This window comes from Calonectris borealis, chromosome 1 (assembly GCF_964195595.1).
Source record: "Calonectris borealis chromosome 1, bCalBor7.hap1.2, whole genome shotgun sequence".
NCBI classification, from domain to species: domain Eukaryota; kingdom Metazoa; phylum Chordata; class Aves; order Procellariiformes; family Procellariidae; genus Calonectris; species Calonectris borealis.
The window spans coordinates 111,617,720-111,632,150 of record NC_134312.1 but is presented as its reverse complement, the minus strand read 5'-3'; positions in this window follow the sequence as shown (position 1 = coordinate 111,632,150).

Here is a 14,431-nt window from a genome sequence, read left to right as displayed (position 1 = left end):
CTCAGGTAGATGCAGAATTAGAAAATACAGAAATCTCTACTGTAAACTGAATTAGATATGTGACTATAATAATTACTTTCTGTCTTTTTTCTCAAACACAAAAACTAACCTTGGCTGACTCCGAGGAAACCATGAGTAACCATAGGAAAAGTTAAAAGTTTCCAATTCCAGTAATTGGCTAAATCTATTTTTCTTCATGAGGAAAAACACTGAATTACATTTCTCCTAAAAAATAAAGAAATTAAGGAAATTTGACATCTTTTCATATTTTGAGGCATTCTGGTGCAATGCAAAATGATCCAAATCTCTCGAGGTGGCCATTGCAACTTAAAATGTTAATATTTGTTAATGGATATTCCATTTTTGAAGTATAGCATATCAGCCACACAGTCAGTATTATAACAGATCAATACATATTATTTTGATAGTGGAGTGTTTCATAAGTACATGTATTCTCAGTCAAGATGGCTCAGCTGGAAGATAGTTACTTAATAACTTTAGCTTGTGCCACCACATATCAAATAATGAATATCTGAACATGAAAGCCTATGAAGATCAGACCGGAGACCAGTCTACTACCAAAGTATGAATGCTAAAACCTAAAAATGTGAAACATTTTTCATAGAACCATAGAATATCCTGAGATGGAAGGGACCCTCAATGATCATCAAGTTCAATTCCTGACTCCACAAAGGGAAAACTAAAAGTTAAACCATATATCTAAGAGTGTGTTCCAAATGCTTCTTGAATACTGACAGGTGTGGGGCCATGACAACTTCCCTGGGGAGCCTGTTTGACCACCCTCTCAGTGAAGAACTTTTTCCTAATATGCAAGCTGAACTTCCCCTGGTGCAGATTTAAGCCATTTCATCATGTCCTATCACTGGACATGAGAGAGGGAAGAGATCAGCACCTCACTCTCTGCTCCCCCTCATGAGGAAGCTGTAGACAGCAATAAGGTCACCCCTCAGTCTCCTCTTCTCTAAGCTGAACAAACCTAGTATCCTCAGTTTCTTCTCATAAGTCATGCCCTCTAGTCTTTTCACTATCATTGTTGTCCTTCTTTGGACACATTCTAATATTTTTATATCCTTCTTATACTGTGGAGCCCAAAACTGCACACAGTACTCGAGGTGAGGTTCCACCAATGCATAGTGGGACAATCGCTTCTTGGGATAATGCATAGTGGGACAATAACTGATTAGCTATACTGTGCTTAATGCACCCCAGGATACACTTGGCCCTTTTGGTCTTAGGGCACATTGTTGACTTATATTGAGCGTACCATCAATTGAAAGCTCCAGATCCCTTTCTGCAGGGCTGAACTCCATCCTCTTCTCCCCCAGTCTTGCTGTACATCCAGGATTACATCATCTCATGTGCAGAATCCGACATTTGTTCTTGTTAAATTTCATATGGCTGGAGATTGCCCAGCACTCCAATCTATCAAAATCTCTCTGTAAAGACTCTCAAACCTTGAGGGATTCAATGGCTCCTCCTAATTTAGTATCGTTGGCAAATTTCCTTAGTGTGCACTCAACTCTTGTGTCCAGGCATTCATAAAAACATTGAAGAGATATTCTTTTGCCTTTATGAAAGGACACAATAGTATTTTGTCTTCAATATGTCCATTCTTTGTCTTTTTGCTTGTTAGACTCTAGGCCCCAGACCTCCCCCTCCAAAAAAAAATGTGTCAAAAGCCTAGATTCAAATATGCCTTAACTTCAACAAAGTTCAGATCCGTATTTGAACTGTGAGATTTATGTCACAGTGTGTGCTTCATCCCAGTTTGAAGGAAAAAAGTAATGTGGTTCTTAAAAAAGCACATTATTACTGAGCTGCAAAGGGAAAGATGGCCAGGAGACACAGCAGAGGGAGACTTTGGAAGAGGTGGGAATAAAATAAAAGAGGAACGAGAGTATTATGTTTCCTTTATATCCCTTTTTATTAGATCATACTTGTTACAGCTGGGACCCATGCCTAGTCATTGAGGCAGAAAGGGACCTCAGGACCCTGCTCAGGCAGGGTCAACCAGAGCAGGTTGTCCAGGACTGTGTCCAGCTGGGTAAATAAGATCTTAATTATAAATTGATTATGGATCAATACCATCACATCTAGGGGTTATTTTTTTCTGAACATCCTAAATGGATAATGATTATGAATGTATGATTATACATTTCTCCTGAGGTCAGTCTAAAGCAGATAGGTTGCAATTACTAGTTTACTTCATTTTACACATAATGAAAATAAAGCAGCTTTGTATACAGATACAATGTATAGATAGTTGTACTGATTTTGGGTAGAAAAGAGTTAATTTTCTTCATAGTATCTTGTATGGTGCTATGTTTTGGATTTGTGATTAAAACAGTGTTGATAACACACCAGGGCTACATCTATTTCTAAGCAGTGCTTACACAAAGTCAAGGCCTTTTCTGTTTCTCAGACTGCCCCACCAGTGAGTAGACTGAGGGTGCACAAGAAGTTGGGAGGGGACACAGCCGGAGCAGCTGACCCCAACTGACCAAACGGATATCCCATACCATATGACGTCATGCTCAGCAATAAAATCTGGGGAGAGAGGGGAAGGGGTACACATACACACGTTCAGAGTGATGGCATCTGTCTTCCCAAGTAACCGTTATGCGATGGAGCCCTGCTTTCCTGGAGATGGTGAACACCTGCCTGCCAATGGGAAGCAGTGAATGAATTCCTTGTTTTGCTTTGCTTGCATGCACAGCTTTTGCTTTACCTATTAAACTATCTTTATCTCAACCCACGAGCTTTCTCACTTTCATTCTTCTGATTCTCTCCCCCATCCCACTGTGGGGGGAGTGACGAGCAGCTGGGTGGGGCTTAAGTAGCTGCCTACCGGGGTTAACACACAACACTACCGTGTATGGTACATATGTAAGTATGTGCAGGTACTATTGCAATTACTATTGCAATCAAATCTTACCTTCTTTCAGCCCTAAAAGAAGAGAAAATTATTCAGCAGGATCTGACTTGGCTGAGGATGTCGCAAATTGCATTCAATTACCTGCTTTATGACAGTCTGTCTACATGATGCTGCACTAGTCATGAGAAGCCTCGTTGAAAGTTTCTCGCAAAGGCTGTAATAAGGATAAAAAGCTGCTATTGCAAATATGTTCCAAAAAAAAAAAGGGTACCCAAACTCTCATGTGTGTGAGCTAATTGGTCAGATGCAAGCAATAAGGTATGCAACTGCCACAGTACAACACTGTGCCTGCATCAAAAATCCTTACTGAGAGGCAAACTGTAGTAACTGAAACAATATTTATGTATTTAAAGAGCTCCCAGGTGAGCTTCTAGGTAGCTCTGCTGTGTCTCTACTTTTGTGTATATATGTACTCAAAGACTTTTCTTCTCAACTACTTAACTTTAAAGAGCAATGATAGCACATTTTTAGTGACTCTCACCCTGTTTCCCTTGCATTTGTTCTTTTCCAGTTTCTCCACAACTTTCTTTCTCCTTTTCTTTTTAAAATGATCATTTTCCAATTCTTCCCCAATTTTCCATTGCCTTGCAGTTTCTCCTGTTTTCCCTAGATTGATTTGTCCCCCCCTTTTTTTGCCAACCTCAAGACTTTACAAATTATAGATGGCTGTTCATTTTCTCCCTCACCAATTATACCCCAGCAGCTGTCTGTAAAAGAAAAATTACAAGTTAGTCACTTCCCTGTCTGTATTGAACTGTGGGCAAAAGACTGAACTTGGTGCAGGGAGGAACTGACTAATCAGCCTTCCTTTACAGCCAGATTCATGTTTAAAAGAATTCAGAAAAATGAATCATTTCCCAAGCTGATAATACATTGCTTTGCACCTTGGGGGAAGTCATTTCAGGCTCTTGCAGATGAGCACTGGCATCAGCAATTTAAGACAAAACTGTGCCCAACTCTCTACCCACCCACAGATTAACCTGCTGTAGCAGTGTGCAGAGGTGGTGTGTTATCATGCTTACCACTCATTAGCCGGCTGCTCAGGTTAAGTGAGACTCGAGCCTGGGGAACAGAACAATTAAAATGTGAATACACTGTTCTTTCCCCATTGTAGATGGAATTTTTGTGCCTATATTCCTTCTTTAAATTGTGTTTATAACCTGGAACAGCTGAAACTTTTGGTGAGGGCACATTTCTGTACACTTGGACACAATCAGGTCTTAAAGCTTTACATCTTTTGGTTAATTAAGATCCATTTAGATTCATACTAATGCCAAACACACACAGCAGAGGGGCAATGGATGATCTGGGAGGAAGGAATGGAGAAGAACAACTTGCGAGAAAGAAGTGAATTGTGAAGTTGTAAAGGAAATAAAATAATGTCAATGATCTCCCTTTTTTATTGGACATTTGTAGGTCTGCATATATATTACAGGAGTTCTCTAAGGTAATTGCTAATGACTTAAGAATCTCATTAGCCATCCAGTTTATTACTCCAGATGATCTGAAAACATCTAATTCGTATAAGTACACTCTAATCTGTTCTTTAACTACTGTGGGCTGAGGTTTTATTGTTACGTCACTGTTTCTAATTGTTTCAGCCATATGGTCACAGTTGACCATTCTGGTGAGAACTAATGCAAAATGGTATTAAATACCTCGGCTTTCTTAGCACCATTAAACAATAACTTTCCTTCTTTGGGAAGAAGAAACATGATCCTCTGTTTCTTCTCTCTCTACAATATACACTGGCAATATTTTATTACATATTCTTGACATCTTTTGCTCACACCATCTTGAACAGTGTGTCTTGACTTTCTTGATTTTGTTCATGTAAATTTATGCTGAATTTCTGTCCTCATTCTTCCTAATCTCCACAGTTTTATATGAAGTAAATGAAGAAATTTTATGCATTGACCAAGTTGATTTCTTGCTATTCCTTCTATCTTTCCTTCTTAATTGAATTGGTTGCATTTGAACCTTCTGGAACTGGCATTTCCTTAAAGAAACATCATCATCATCATCATCATCACCATCTTCACTATTATTTTGTCTTGGAGCAGCTTCCCAGAAGAGCTCATCAGCCATTTTTCCAAAGCAAGTGAAGTAACTTTTCCTAAATCCATTATTTTACTTTTTTGTTCATTCTCCTTAGTGTCCTGAAAGTTTTGAAGTCTGTCACCTTCTGGTCATACTCATCCAAGTTACCTTCTATTCAGCATTATTAAAGGTCCCTCCATAGTAGATGAGAAGCTCATCTGGAACACTCCCGTTTCTTTTTTTCCACTTTTCCTATAACCAAGCAGGAGTTCACAAGACATCTGGCTCATTTTAGACATGTCAGGGTTTTTGAGATCTCTGTATGGAGATATGACTTGGGACCAGTGGACTGTTCTCATCCTTTTGGAGGGTCAGCAAGAGACCCTTCTGTGCAGCACCTAAAATACTAAATTTGGTGGCCATGATTAGGCACTGACTTCTGTCCTGATTCCTACAGCATCTCCCTCCAAACAGATTTTTTGATTCACCTTTACATTGAAGCCTGTTCTCTGAATGACTTTGCTTTTGTGCATGAAAAGCCCCATCCACCTGATACCTAAGGTTAGCAATGTAAGGTATTATGAGATATTTTCAGTCTCCCTCTGTGATGGACCTGAGAAGAAATGTATACCTCTCTGATATCTGAAGCAGCAGCTATTTCTTTATTCCTTTCTCTCCTTCCTGAGCAAGATATTCATCTTCAAATTAATATTCCGTTTTTTAATTATCCTATTCTGTCTCCATTATACCAATTTATACTTCAGGTCGTGAATTAAAATTTCAAAATCCTCCTTCACTTACCTATACTATGCTATCCGGGAGACACAGAAGACTAACACAAACACATACGCCGTTTGGTAAGACAGTATAAAATTAGAACTGCTTTTCTTCATTTTTTTCCATGACCTTGTATTTTCTGAAGATAAATACCTTTATTTTTGTGTACGTTTTACCATTGATTTATGTATAAAGTAGGGCTATTTCAAATGGACTTTCTTCCTCATGAAAGAAACAAATCTACTTTTCCTTACTGGAAGTTTCTTTCCTTGAAATTTCTTTCAGCTACCTCTGCTTTGATCAAAGATTCTTAAGGGCACAGACACATGAACATTTATAGTAATAAATATAAATTAATAAACAGGTTGAACTGTAAGGAATCAGAACTTGTTAGTAATGATTTGCTAACAACTAATATTTTCTGTCTCACTGCACCATTTAAAGTATAAGAGTTCAAAAACCAATAAATCAGTTTGAAAAAGAAAAAGAAGGGTTTTTTTTGGGAGAAAAAAAAAGTGTGTTCTGTTTTGTTTTGTTTTGTTTTTTTCTTACAAGTATCTCATACGGGAATGGAAATACCTACTTGCATAAACGGTAATGCTGGATACCTACCATAATGGTTTATCAGAGATAAGACTGTGCTCACTCATGTTGTGAGGCTTAGGATAGGTCACCATGGGCTGTTCTCAGAATCTACTGTTCACCTTTGTAGCAGACATAATTCTTCCATATGGAATTGGGACAAACCTCAGCTTATTAACACAGGAGTGGCAACAAATGACCTTGTGAGTTACTTTTGTTTATTACATTTCAGCATCACCGTGGAATCCACCTGATGCATACTAAAAGAAAAATTATTATGAATCTGCATAATGAATACAAATGGGAGTACATTGACAGGACTAAATCAAGGACTCACTCTGCACAGAAGAAAAAAAAAAAGGCATGCCCCTGTTAACAACCTTTCAAGACAGTTCAGTTTCTTTGGAAGATACTACTTTTCATGCTGTAGAAAACTGCTTTCAACTGAATCTGTTTTAAATTCTGAAATTTTCAATTGGCTCTGTGTTTGATATATTAAAGTTATTATCCATAAAATCCAAGATTTCTGAAGAATCAAGGAGTCACATTAGAATGCTTTTCTTTCTTCTTTCACGAATATTAGAAGAGGTCTCCTATACTATTCCCTGAACATTACGCACCTTCTCTTCCTCCTTATTTTCCTTATTTCTTTCCTTATTATTTTCCTTTCTTCTTACTTCCTTATTTCCTTATTTTTTTCCTTATTGAGGAAGGACTCCACAACCAAGACCAAGATTTGTGCCTCTTTCTCCTTTTCTTAGTAGGGCTTGCAGGGAATAATGGAATAAGTAAAGGAGAAAACAAACAAAAACCAGAGGAAATCCTCCCCATCTTGAATACCACAAAAAGAGACATATCATGGCTCAAAATAAACTCAGTCAGTTTTTTTCTGAAATCAGATGTCTAAGACTTACCATATAACTAAGATGAACTGAGATCATACCCATTCCTTTCATTATGATCAATAACCCTTTGAAAAATTAATTTGATGGATTGCTTGCATTTAAAAGACTACCTTTCATACCTGTCACACAGTAATAGAATATCTTCACAGAATTACCACACTTTTTCTCCTCAGTGATATCTGAAGAGGTGCCAGTTTCTGCCTTCTCAGTTAAGCAGCTATCACAGAAACAGATATTTCAAGTTAAATTCTTTGTTTTCTAGAAATTTATACATTCTGTTAGCACATAAACAGATTGTAAGACAATTACTGTTCTACCTCAACTTCTTCTGAAGCCTCCAAAGGAACCATACAATTTTCTTCTGTATTTGACCACATGTAAATCTTATCTTTGGGATTTCTGTCTCAGCTTATTATAGGCTATTGTGCTCTTTCCAGACTTGCTCCCAGTAATTGTCCTTTTCCCTGGTCACTACAGCAAAACAATTTTTTTTCAGTTCCTAGTCGGAAATCTGCACTTTTCTTTCCTTCTGTCCCATGACCTGACTGTGCTGATGCCAGGCAGCATAAAGACAGCACTTAGCTGATTGCATCCTTCAGGTTTGGAGCAGAGTTGGCAGCTTATGAAGGATCACAGCCTCTCTCATCAAGTGAAAGAATATGTATTAACAAGATAGAGCTTGTTCAATCTCAAAATGTAGAAATGAATTTAAATTAAAGTCTAGTGGAATAAAAGCATAGGCAATCTAGCTGGGTAAAATGTGATCCTTACATAAATACCTCAAATTTCAAAATTTTCAGCTCTGTTTAATCTTGAGTAAGATCCAAAGTCTATCAAGATAGCTCTTGCTAAATAGTCATCATTATTCATTCTGATAATCTGTTAACCAATGTTAACTTTTCCTCGATAGGGCACAAGATAAGACCACAAAACTTACTTGTGGGCTTTGCATAGCAGGAGTGTAGCTTGGCTCTTCAGAAAGTGAATGAAAGCAGAGATCCAATCCATCAGTCACATGAATATTCCACAAGACTTTTGCATCCTTTAACAGATGTGTCATTGAGAACTTGTGCAAAATGATAGGGTATAGCTATAAAAAGATACAGCAATACAAAACTGTATTGAATGTAGTGTTAAAATAATTTACATCCCAAAGAGAGAACAATCTTCATGATGATAATCATCCAAGAAATTTGAACTTCTTTTGAATTTATTCTACCTTTGCTTCTACAGATTCCTGGGAATCAGTTTACTTAGCAGAGGGGAATCAAAAGTAGCCACAGTACACAGTAGCCTTTTACTGTTCATATGTAAATCATTCTAGCCTTAATGGAGATTCTGCAGACACACCATCAAGAATATATAAAGTCTTATGCCAGAAAGCTTGGAGCAAAACATAAGTGCATTAGTAAAATGTACAGACAGTAAAATGAGCCAATTAATTACAAATTTCATCTTAACTGGAATCAATTAATAACAATCATAACATAAAAAAGTGACAGAACAAAACTACCCTAACAGTCACACATTAAAAAAATAATAATAAGGATGAATATAAACTTTGAGATAATAAAGAAAATAAAAATTAATTTAACTTGTGAGACAATAACTTTATTCACAAATTGTAGCCCATAGGCAATCCGCGAAGGCTTAGATCTGCAGCTGGTCACAAAATAATATTAATTACCAAACTCACTGACTTCATCAGTTTCATGTGACTCTGTTAGTTGTTGAGAAAGTCTGAGGGCTAAGACTTGTGAATTGGTCTAGAAGTTGTTTAGTGACTTTTGCTGTCTGGTTGAAAACTCACCACCGAATCAGTTTTCCAGAAGTACTGAAAGTTTGCATTTCCCATTAAATTCAGAGCTATGTGAAGACATAGACCAGCTGACTGCTAACACAGCCATTTTTCCTTCTTAATAGATCACTTAGATCTTCTACAGCAGGCCTCTTAGGGTTGAAATGAATTCTAAATAATGTAAAGTTCTATATTCACTTAGTCTACTCAGATTTAAGTATTGGGATTTCTCCCAAGATTAGTGTATTATTCACTCCTTTCCTCTGGCATACGATAAACTTCTCCCAGCATGTGATGTTCACTAAAATATGTCCTAGAATTTCCTTAACTAAGGTAAGTGACTGGGGACATAGGTTTTTGTTTTGTTAGTAGGTCATGAGAAGCAAATATATAGTTTTTCTTATCGCAGAAAACATTGTTTCATTTCTTCTTAAACATCTCAAAGATCTCTACATCAAAAAAACCCACCAAAAAAATCCCCGCAAAAAAAACCCCAAATCTCTAGCAAAATATACTAAATCCTGTGTCAAAAAAAAGGCCAGCACTTTGATTCTATTTTTTGGCATCCTTTCCTAAGTATTGTATCTTCTGTAGTAATTTCCCTCTTTATGCCAACCTCAGGGCTTTATACATCTCTATATTTTTCTTCCTTTCATTAATAGCTGAATATTTTCATCTGTGTTAGCATGGATTCTATAAGCTCAGGCATGTGATGATGCTCTTCCATTTGCTACAGGGGAGCATGTTTTAGGATTGCTCTGATTTGACTGAATTTTTAAGAATTTACAATTCTCAATGGGATGTGAAATCACTTAAAAAAAAAAATCACTTTAAATCAGAAAAACGTACATGCACTGGTCCTTATGTCATCCAGTAAGACTTCAGTAAATGTATTGTACATGGATGAAATAAAATAGATATTATTTTTCCATGCTAGTCCTTGAGAGATTGCCAGGGAAAAGCAATTTTTGTCAAATTTACAGTGCTTAAATGTATTCACACATGCAAAAAAAAAATACTTTCAGGTAAACCTGAGTCTAAACATTAATAAAAAGTGAGGTATAAATTTGATAACAGTTCTTGAAGTTCATCATATCTTTGTCTATTTATTTACAATTTAGCAAACTACTAAATGAAAAGCTCTCATTGCAGCCTCTTAGGGATATATTGAAAAGTAGTGATTTTACTTTCACAGTTAAATGCTTTCTAAATGACACTGACATCTTCTTGCAGCTAAACACCAAATTAAGCAGGGGGCGTGGTGGTGGAAGGGGACAAAAGCAAAAAACCTTAAACTCTCAACCCATTATTGAAATCTAGATGCATCTGAGTCCAGCATTTACAAAGAATCTTTGACTGCTCTAATAGAAGTGTTCCTAACTGAAGGTTGCAAGGGGCAATTGTCTTTTATATATCGTTGTAGCCAGTATTACAAAAAAAAGAACAAAAGATATATACAGAAATCACAACTTGGAAATAAATCTTCTGCATCTAGCCACAGAGTGCTTAGAAATTTCACCTGAACCCCAAATTCTCTTGCTTTTGTGGTAGAAATGGCATTTCTGTTATTTCATCTTGTTCCTGAATATTCTGTGAAAAAGTTGGACGCGATGACATTATTTGTAAGCTATGCCACAAATATCACCTTATAAACCCCATTTCTGACAATATTTATATGTAACCCTCTGTCTGGCAATTTATCCTTAACCTAACATATTATTTATATAGCACCAATAGCCTGTAGAATTTATTACAGGCATGCAGGAAGACATATAGGTAGATTCTTCTCTCGTTTATACTAGCATAAATCAGAACTAATACTACTGAAGTCACTGGAGTTCCACTTGTTTAAAGGTGGACTAAAAATGCTCAGATCAAACCCCAAACTTACCAGTAAGTTTTCTAGTTTAATGGGATCATGTCAAGCAGGTTTTAATTCCATTGTCCAAACTCATCCTTTTATCCAGCCTCAGTAGAGAGTCATTTAAACATTTTAAGCAGCAGCAAGGCTTTGGGCCATTGTCTTGCCATCTTTGACTCAGTCATTATCCAAATTTCTCCCTTGAAGCCATATTTATGTCATTGGAGTAGTGCCAAACAGTATTCATTTTGTCATTTTTTGAATTTAGAGACAATATTTTCAAACTTTGAAATATTTATGGCACTTGCACATTACTTAGTACAGCAGTTTGGATGTTGTCGCATCTGTTCAGAACTTTAGATGTTCAAGGACATTTGGAAACTGAAAAGCTGCCATTGTGAGAGCATTCGGTAGCTTGTAGTAGGTTAATAATGTGCTGCTATGCCATAGCTGTTAGCTAACACCTTTCATTCACAGCAATAGGGAACGCGGGCTTTTTAAGATCTTCAGTTCAGAAAAAGTTAATATAAATTTATCAATATTTATCAAACCTTTTAAAAACTAAAATGACATATAAGCTCAGCATATCAATTCTTTCTTTGAAACTATGATGTCTCTGCCCTGTAAAGCATTTTTTGTGTCTATGTGTTACTCTGGAAGTAATTATAGTTACTTGATCAACAGGGAGACTTGAAGCATAGGCTTGTACTTACCACAAAGTGAATAGGTGCTCTTTACACCTCCCCACTTAACTCTAATGGGGCAATTCATTTCCAATCTACTTCACCCTGTTCTGTCACTTTTTCTCCAAATGAATCAAACCACAGAACGGCTTTACTAAAGGAAACCTAACACAAAGGCTCTACACCTATTTTACTAGCTACTAATACTCCAAGGTGACAGGATCTGGCCTCAAAGGTTTGTAGCATTTTAAGGCAACACATTTCTTATAGTGACTAAAAAGTGTAAACTTTTTTTTCAGAAATTCTTTGATAAGGAAGAGGGGAAAAAAAAAGTAATTTCCCCTTTCTAGTTCATTCCTGCCTCATAGAATTCTATGATTCTATGATTCCTGCCTCAAAAAAAGAGGCAAAATCCAGACAAATCCTGAGCTGTTTAGCTGCTGGTTTTATGCTTTCTGAAAGGAGGAAAAGCAAGGACAATGTTAATAGCAGTAAGTATTTCAAGAAGACGTCATTCAGATTTTTTGAGCTATCATTGTGTAAACATCTATGAGTTAAGTATATTGGTATTCATTATATTGATAAATGCGTACATGTAAAGACGGAATGTACTCTTCCTCTTAACAGCTAGCTTGTTTCTTTTGGATCTGCTGACTGAACAGCAGTAGTGAGTGTTGAATGAGTGGATATAAGTGGAGACTGAATAGAGTGGGCAGGAAAAGGCTACTTGTTTTCCCAGAGCCCCACTGACCCCAACGGAGTTTTGATCTGCTTCTGTAGTTAATCTTTACACAGGGAATAGTAAGTTCTTAGTTTTGGTGACAGTAAGAACTGAAATAAAACCAAATTCATTTTATAATTACAAGACTGAAAATCCCACATATGCTTAGATAACTTATGGAACAGGACATAGAAACGAGAATCATATTTAAAACAAATTAATCTGTTTAGAGGTTGGTTGTCATATAACTACCACATTTTGCACACCTCCATGTCTGGAATTTATGCAAATTCTTTCAGGAAACTATTTGCATAATTGAGTAATTTGCATATGCTCACCTTAAGCAGAAGGATAGATTTCGTGCTGGAGAATGTGTCAGCCTATTTGACAGCTTGGGTGAATGAAGCCTATAGACTAGCAACACGGTAAGCTTGTGTTCATTGTGCCTTCCATCATTTCTCATTATATTTGTAATGGTGAAATCTGGGATAGCAAGCAGCTGTGAACTTGAAAACACAGGGAATCTGAAAATCTATTTTCATTTCTGTTCCCTCTCTGTGTTAATTGTAGGTGCTGCTTAAATGTTCTGTCTTCCTCATGCTTGTCCTTGTCAACAGTTGTCACCCTGTTCTTCACCATTTGGTTATCATGCACAATACTAGTTAGTCAGCTGAGTCAAAATCATGCTAACAAACATGCTGGTATGGATTGCTAAATATCCGAAGCATGCAGAGCAGCCCTTCTTCTTCGTACTATGAACAAAACTTACTCCTTGCAGAGGATCCAGGAAATGGCCTTGCATTAGTTTTGGCTCTCATATTTAAAAGGTACTTGCAGTGAACCTAGACATTGTGTTGGCCTTCAGCACAGGTATGAAGTCTTACCTCAGTATTACATTAGCATTTCATGCCCTTGGTGAAAATTAAATAAGCATTATCCTTGATGTAATAATGGGCATGAGCTGCTAGCCATAGGTCCACCCCTTGAATTCTGGTTTTCAGATACCAACATTTGCGCTATAAGCCATTAGCTTTTCACTAAGTTTAGAATAAAAATTGAGATTGCTGCACCCTTGCATGTATGGAGGGATGCAAGCTGTTTGTGCAGTCTTTTCTTCATGCCACCTCTAAAAAAGCCTAGGGATGGGAAAAAAAAATAATCCCAAGATTCCTTGTCATTCTACTTATCCAACAGAAATCCATGGGAGGACCTTGCATAAAAGTGTGTGTAGATGCAGTGGACAAAATCTATACTAACTCGAGGATTCATTTTACTGAATTGCATTGGGATGCTTTTACTGGTATTGTCAATAAAATTGACTGAGAACAAAACATCAAAACCTCTAACATGGCAGGAGGTTCAAACACAAATTATTAGATGCATTTCACTGTTACTTGTACAGCTGGATTAGTAGCATTTTGTAGCTGTTTGGATTTTGGCCAGAAGTTACTAAGCTTCTGAACCTTGAAAATTTCATGAATAACAGAAAAGTTGCTAGTCTTTATTATTCATTTTTGCAAGATTCCAGCTGTGCCATTAGTGAGAAGAATTATCACAAAACTAAGAACTGTGATGCAAGTATTCCTACACTTCATCATTTAAATCCCAGTGATGCAGAATGGAAATCTAAACATCAGTGTCTACCTTTAGATCCTCCAACCTTATTGTTTCTTTTTATAGTCATACATACCAAATCTAGGAAGTCCCTGCTGCCTTTTTCAAAAGTCTAACAATGTCCCCAGAAATATTTATACTTTGGCTTTTCTGGACTCTTTCCTGGGAAATCATATTGGAGGTTGGCAAATATATATATCTATACTAAAAAAAAAAGAAAAAAGAAAAAAAATATTATCTCTACTTCTGATGATTCTAAAGCATATGCTTAGAAAAAGTGTTTTGCTGAGTCTTTTGCATTTTTAATAACATCTCAGAGATAACACATTGAGAGAAACAACTTGCTGTCTGAATACAGAGTTCAGAATTTTGTACACTGTAAATCTTGCTATGTTTTTAAAATTCTGTAGAAATGCATTGATCTTTTTATGTTGAAGTATCATCTCCTTAAAAAAGTAACAGAAGAGCAAGAAACACAGTAAAAACCCACCATC